The sequence below is a fragment of the Monodelphis domestica genome, chromosome 8, assembly GCF_027887165.1.
Source record: "Monodelphis domestica isolate mMonDom1 chromosome 8, mMonDom1.pri, whole genome shotgun sequence".
NCBI lineage: Eukaryota > Metazoa > Chordata > Mammalia > Didelphimorphia > Didelphidae > Monodelphis > Monodelphis domestica.
Window position 1 is genome coordinate 68658183 of NC_077234.1, and position 8016 is coordinate 68666198.

General features: G+C 36.0%; 1 long non-coding RNA gene across 2 annotated transcripts in view; it reads right to left on the minus strand.

Annotated features, from left to right (window-relative positions):
* The window catches only part of LOC103104383 (uncharacterized), a 63027-nt gene extending 61807 nt beyond the window's left edge, over window positions 1-1220 (minus strand). Inside the window, exon 1 of one of the 2 annotated variants that reach the window (XR_008914234.1) lies at window positions 1165-1220. This is a non-coding gene — a long non-coding RNA (uncharacterized LOC103104383). Of the gene's footprint in view, window positions 1-119; window positions 407-1164 lie in introns of those variants that run through there. The other variant, XR_008914233.1, reaches the window with a different exon arrangement.
* Between the last annotated feature and the right edge of the window lie 6796 nt (window positions 1221-8016).

Genomic DNA, 8016 nt, shown 5'->3' on the forward strand with positions numbered 1-8016 from the left:
GTAGGCTATCTTTGCAGAGGCATGTTAGAGTCTTGGATATATGTGTTTCTCATCCACTTTGCTTTCCCTTATGCCAAGCCTGAATGCCTCTTTTTGCAATGAACAACCTATGGTCATACCTGAAAGTGGCTTGAGCCATCTAAATGACCCAGGTTACAAGCTTATCCATGCATGCTCCATTGGGTAATAGTCTCCACAGTGCCATCTCAACTTGTACTCCATGTGCTGACCTCCACAGGTTCCAGTACAGAAGGTAAAGGTTCAACCCCTGATTATCTCCATAACCCTGAAATATGTTATGTATAGGAACATAGATTTAAGGCACCTCAATAGTCATCTTTTTTATAGATAAGAAAGTATAAGATCAGAGATTTTAAGGGATTTGCTTCAAGCAACATGGATAAGGAAGCTGATGAATTAGGAATGAATTATGATGAATTATCTCTGGATCTAACAGTTTTCACCAAACCACATTATACTGATAAATAATAATCCTAATTCTTCTCTTCATAATCTCTATTGACTGCTATGATTTAGCTTCATAATGAAGCCAATTCTAAATTCACAAAACCAAAAGATCTAAAAATTCAAAGGGATCATAGAGTCCATTTTGTTGTAAACCTCTCTTTAAGACTATCAAGAGTAGAATATTAAAATCCAAAAATCCAATATGTGTTGTTATTGTTGTTTCAATACTATCTGTGATTGAGAAAAATGGGCACAGACAGAAGAAATGGTATGCAAAGCAAGAAGAGCTCAAGAACACATGGAATCCAGACCCAGATTATCAGGAGAGGAGAAAGAGGGAATTCTGTGGAAGCTTGAGGAAGGAGACAGTTGGACTCAAGCTCACTTCTTCACTTCTGTTTTGGAGTGGTCTAATGACATCTTCTCTTTGACCATTACCTTTCTACCTCTAACTTGCCCAGGAAAGACATCAGCAGGGTTACAGCTATCTTCCCTCAGGGGAAGAAATATTTCCTTTTTGAAGAGACTTACATCAAAGCCTTCAGCAAATGATACAAACTAGAATTAGGGAAAAAGCCCTTTCCCTCTCTCCCAGTTTTCCCCCTTATTTCCTTCCCCCCAAGAGAATAAATAGATCCTTTTAACTAAAGAAACTGTCCTGAAGGGTTTTGTTATTAGAGGGAGGAACTGACTTACCATCTGTGAGGGAAACTTCATTAGGTTGCTTAGTGAAGAGAACAGGAAGTGAGTAGGTACTCAGAAATCAGCTTCCTTCCTTCAAACTGCTTCCTGGTGTAACATCTTTTAATTTCCCTTATTATCTCTCCCTAATTTCCCTCTCTAATACATATCCAATCTTCCATGACCCTGATTTGGGACTTTCTTGGTAAAGATATTGGAGTAGTTCACCTTTTCCTTTTCCAAATCATTTTACAGATGGAGAAATTGAGGCAAAAAGGTTAAGTGAATCACACAAAGTCACAGAGCTAGTGTGCATTCAAAATGTATTAATTGTTAGAATTAACATACTTAAACAGATTTGTCACAAAACATGAAAATGCTCACTATAATCATCCCTGTCCTCATGATTTTTCTTGAATCTAATGGAATTTCATTCCAGAATAGTTTTTAAGAGCTCTTATCTTCCCACTCAATGGTAGAAGGAAAAATAAATACTTTGGGGTGGTCTTTAAGAAATTGACTAATTCCTTTTTTCTTTCTTTTCTCCCCCCCCCCCCAATAACAGTCTGATAGTTTGGAAAAATAAGATGGTGTGGCATGTTACCCAGCACAGAAAGACCCTGGGCTCTGACTCCATCTGATGGTATCTCTCTTCAACATTCTGCCTACCCTTTTGACCCCTGTGCTAATTCTAAGGCAGTTTGATATTTCAGAATGTGATGCCAACTTAATGAAGCATTCTTTTTTAACCATTTGTTCTAATTGTTGAATGCAAAGCTGTCTGCCTGGCTGACATATGTTTTAGTTTCAGCTTATGATAAATGATATGTTTTGTTTGAATTTGTTCCTAAACATCATAAATAATGAAGGGGAGGAAAGATGGAAGTTAAAATGTGGCAAAAATTAAGTTAAGCTTCCACTGAGAAGACAGATTATCCTTCTAATATAAACTATCTCTCTTTTTTTTTGGTAACTGTGGGATGTGTTAGTTGCTCCCAACCTAATAAAAGCACAGATCTATTGCAAACTGCCAGGAGTTTGGTTTTTCCTCGAAATTTTCAAAGGAAAATGTTACTTTCTAAGTGCATTCTTTTTCTGATAAAATGGCAGGAAATAGAAAAGGATCTTATAGGTTGAAGGTCACTTTCCACTTGGAAAATCAATTCAGTTCAAAACTTTTTATTAAACACTAAGCCTATATGATGTTGGGTTAAGACTATGGAAAGAGGGGTGATAGCTGATTCAAATCCAACCTTGATTTGTTTATAGGCTGGTCTTTTCTAAGTGTATGAAATGGCCAGCCACTTTGCCATCTAATGCAAGTGTGGGACCCATGTCTGGATGGGTTGGAGTCCCAATATTCTTTCTTTAATTTTGAAGGAGGTAGGACAAAAAAAAATGTGTGAAAGACTTGAAAAGTAGAAATAAGCAAGGGAAGGAAGAATGGTGTTAACTGGGTATTTTAATGCAACAAATAAATAAATCTAAATTTTAAGATGATGAATAGCACAATAACTGAACCTACAAATTTGCTGGTACCCCTTTGGTCACACCTTTTTAATGGCTTATCCTAAGGATAGCATTGTGGTTTACATTCAGAAAATGAAGCTAAGATACAGTTCAAAATGTCTTGGCTTTAAGGATCCTTAGAGAACATGTAGTCCAACCCCCTAATTTTATAGATCACCAACAACAAAAACAAAACCTGAGGTCTATAAAGACAAAGATCACACAATTAGCCTGCTGCCCTTTTAACAGATCTACATAAAAGTATAGAACACAGGGATCTTATAAATAGTGACTCCTTGGGTTACAGGCTTAAAATAACCCAACTGTTAGTCTACTATTTTGAGGGAACAGGTAGAGTAGATAGAGTACTAGATCTAGACTCTAGAAGGCCGAAGTTCAAATCTGACTTCAATCTGACATTTACTTTCAGGGTTTAGGATATATGATCCTGGGCTTAAAATCTATCTGGCTCAAATTTCTTATCTATAAAATGGGCATACCAATAGCATATACTTCTCAGGGTTATTGGGATCAAATAAGAGAATAATTGTAAAGTGGTTAATCATAAAGTACTATTTAAATGCTATTGGTATGTAGTAGTGCCATTTTATTCAAATCAACCTGCAACAGGCAATTGAAAAGATGAATAATTTGACAACAAAAAGCATTTAGTATTGACTTTTTTCCCTGAAAATGGAACAAAAGAGAAATATAGAACTTTGATATTGTTAGTATTAGTAATTCCTCTGATGAAAACTACCCATACAACTACAGAATGGCAATCCATTTATAACTTAACGTCTCAGAGAGTTGTTTGGAGACCCTGAGAGCTTAAGTGGTTTCCCCATGAATACACAGCTAACATATGGCTCCCATGCAAGTCTTCAATACATTGTGTGATATTACTTTTAGTATCCAGAAATAATAATTGAAAATTAAAGTGTTATTTATTTTTTATGATCATTATTATTGTTTCAAGAAAGAGGAGTTGATTCTTCAATTAATCATTCAATTCATTAATTGAAGATAATAAGTAAGTTGTCTTTGTAATAAGGAAGACAAATTAAAGCAAGACAACAAGCATATATTAATAACATAATGTAGTCCTTTTCCACTTCCGCTAAACATGGCCGCAGCCTAGGTACCGGACTCTTCCTCTCCTCACCAACTACCGATATAGACTACCTCAAAAAGCAAAAAAAAAAAAAAAACCAAATTCATATAAAGGAAGGGACTCTACAGTAGGGCACAGCATTGAAGGTTCATGGGATTTGGGCATTTTCACACTATAAGGGAGTGAGAAAGCTTCCACCAAAACATGAGGTGATCCACACTCCCCCACATCACCTATGGAACCAGAGACAGAACCAGCATGCGCTAGAATCAGTGAGTGAGGGAGGGGCACCTCTGGAGTGAGTGAGGGGCACCTCTGGGTCCTTGGCAGCTGACTGAGACCACCGAGGACCTACCCCTGAGAGAAGCTAGACCTGAGGCCCCAGCAGGTTGAGGAGTGCAGACCGTGGGCAACAGCAGGGAAGACAGCACAGAGAAGGGCAGCCAACAGTGGAAGCTGTAGAGACTTGAGAGCTGGCCTCAGCCAAAATCTTTGCTCCTTAGCTCCATACATAGAGAACCTGCCCATTTCACTCAGATTTCTAACTGGAAAGGGAAGGAAAAACCACCACAGTAATGGCAAGCAGTGCCCAGGAACAACAACTTCCCAACACCAAGAAAAACAAGAAGAAGGGATTGACCCTGGATAATTTTTATGAAAGAAAAACTCAGACTACAGAGGAAATAGAAGAAGTACAAAATAATGAACCAAAACCTTCCCCCCAAAATGGAAATTGTCCATAAGCTCTTGAAGAATTTAAAGTGGAGCTTATAAAAAAAAAGACTGAAGCCTTCTGCCAAGAAAAGTGGGAAATAGTTCAAAAACAAAATAAAAGTTTAAAGGACAAGAACTCCCAATTGGAGAAACATCTGGAAGCCACAAAAAAGCAGGATAGAACAAACCAAAAAGGAAAACCAGTCCTTAAAGACCAAAATAAGGCATTTGGAAGTCAATGATCTTACAAAACAGCAAGAATTAATAAAGCAAAGTCAAAAGACTGACAAAATAGAAGAAAACATAAACTATCTCACTGAAAAGATGATGGATCAGGAAAACACAGCACAAAGAGACAATTTGAGAATCATTGGTCTACCTGAAAACCCAGAAATAAATAGAAATCTTGACTCATAATACAAGGAATTATCTAAGAAAACTACCATGATGTTCTTGAACAAGGGGGAAAAATAGACATTGAAAGAATTAATTGAACACCCTCTACACTAAATCCTCAAAAGACAACTCCCAGGAATGTAATTTCCAAATTCAAGAGCTTCCAAACTAAGGAGGAAATTTTACAAGAAGCCAAAAATAGAAAATACAGATATCAAAGGAGCATCAATCAGGATTACACAAGATCTGGCAGCTTCCGCACTAAAGGACCACAAGGCTTGGAATATGATATTCAGAAAGGCAAGAGATTTGGGTCTTCCACCAAGGATCACCTATCCATCAATAATGACTATATACTTCCAGGGGAAATTATGGGCATTCAACAAAATAGCATATTTCCAACTATTTGTAAAGTAAATACCAGAACCAAGTGGAAAGTTTGATATCCAAACACAAAGATCAAGAGAAACATGAAAAGGTAAATAAGAAAGAGAGGAAAAGGGGAAAACAAGATTTTTTTTTAAATTCAAACTTTCTTCTTTATGGGCTTCAATAAGATCAAATTATTTATATCAGTATATGGGGAAATGTTATTTGTAACTCTCAAAACTTATATTCACTATTATAGTAATTAGAAGAATCATTCACAGGAAGCGATTGGTGGAAATAAGCATTATAAGATGGATATATTAAAAAAAAGAAAAAGGGAGGAGGGAATCAAAGATGGCCCCAAGAGATACTGGAATAAATAAAATAAATAGGATAATCTTTATCACACAAAGATACACATGAGAAGGAGAGGGGAAGAATACACTTATAAAAAGGAGAGGAAGGGAGTGCTAATAGGTAATACATAAACCTTACTTAAAGCCTTACTCTCAATGAAATCAATTCTGAGAGGGAAGAGCATCTAGATCCACGGGGGTATTGAATTCTATCTTACACTACAAGGAACGATAGAATAGAAAACTAAAGGGAATAGGGGGGCAGGGAGTACAAAAATGGAGGGAAAGAGAGGGGGGAGGGAAATTAACAGACCCTCAAATATGAGAATGGATCAAAAAGGGAGGGGGCAGAGAGGGAAGCTTATTAAAGGTGGGAATTAGGGGAACTGATTAAAAGCAAACCACTGGTTAAAAAGGATATAGCAAAAGAAGAAAGGACAGAACTAAGAGAGGATATCAAAATGCTGGGAAATACAAAAGTGGCAATCATAACTTTGAACTTGAATAGGATGAACTCACCCATAAAATGAAAACAAATAGGAGAGTAGATCAGAAATCAAAATCCGACCATATGTTGTCTGCAAGAAACACATTTGAGGCGGGTAGACACTCACAGGGTTAGAATTAAATGTTGGAGAAAAACCTATTGGGCCTCAACTGATAGAAAGAAGGCAGGAGTCACAATCATGATATCTGACAAAGTCAAAGTAAAAAGAAATCTGATTAAAAGCAATAGGGAAGGTAACTACATCCTGTTAAAAGGCAGTATAGACAATGGGGAAATATCAGTAGTCAATATATATGCACCAAATGGTATAGCATCCAAATTTCTAAAGGAGAAACTAGTGGAGTTGAAGGAGGAAATAGACAGTAAAACTATACTAGTGGGAGACCTAAACTTACCACTATCAAATTTAGAAAAATCAAATAAAAAATAAATGAGAAAGAAGTAAGAGATGTGAATGAAATCTTAGAAAAAATAGAGTTACTAGATATATGGAGAAAAATAAATAGGGACAAAAAGGGATACACCTTCTTTTCAGCAGCACATGGTACATTCACAAAAAATGACCATGTATATAGGGCATAAAAACATTTCAAACAAGTGCAAAAGAGTAGAAATAATCAATGCAACCATCTCAGATCTCAATGCAATGAAAATAATAATTAGTAAGGGTACATGGAGAGGTAAACCAAAAATTAATTAGAAATTAAACAATATAATTCTCCAAAGCCAGTTAGTTAAAGAACAAATCATAGAAACAATTAATAATTTAATTGAAGAAAATGAAAATGATGAGACATCCTTTCAAAACCTATGGAATGCAGCCAAAGCAGTACACAGGGGAAAATTTATATACTTGAGTTCATATATTAACAAATTAAGGAGGGCAGAGGTAAATGAATTGGGCATACAAATTAAAAAACTAGAAAGTGAACAAATTAAAAATCCTCAGATGAAGAGTAAATTAGAGATCCTAAAAATCAAAGGAGAAATTAATAAAATTGAAAGTCAAAGAACTATTGATTTAATAAATAAGACTAGAAGCTGGTATTTTGAAAAAAAAAACTAACAAAATAGACAAGTATTGGTCAATGTAATAAAAAAGGAAAGAAGAAAACCAAATTAACAGTATCATAGATAAAAAGGGAGACCTTACCTCCAATGAAGAGGAAATTAAGGTAATCGTTAAAAGCTATTTTGCCCAATTATATAGAAACAAATATGGCAATCTAGGTGATATGGATTAATATTTACAAAAATGTAAATTGCCTAGATTAACAGAAGAAGAAATAGAATTCTTTTTTTTTTAAACCCTTACCTTCCATCTTGGAGTCAATACTGTATATTGGCTCCAAGGCAGAAGAGTGGTAAGGGCTAGGCAATGGCGGTCAAGTGACTTGCCCAGGGTCTCATAGCTAGTAAGTGTCTGAGGCCAGATTTGAGCCTAGGACCTCCCGTCTCTAGACCTGGTTCTCAATCCACTGAGCTACCCAGCTGCCCCCAGAAATAGAATTCTTAAATAATCCCATATCAGAAAAAGAAATTGAAAAAGACTCCCTAAGAAAATATCACCAGGGCCTGATGGATTCACAAGTGAATTCTATCAAACATTCAAAGAACAATTAATCCCAATATTATATAAACTATTTGACATAATAAGCAAAGAGGGTCTTCCACTAAATTCCTTTCATGACACAAATATGGTACTAATTCCAAAGCCAGGCAGGTCAAAAACAGAGAAAGAAAACTATAGACCAATCTCTTTAATGAACATAGTTGCAAAAATCTTAAATAGAATACTAGCGAAAAGACTCCAGCAAGTCATCACGAGGGTTATTCATTATGATCAGGTGGGATTGATATCAGGAATGCAAGGATGGTTCAATATTAGGAAAACCATCTAC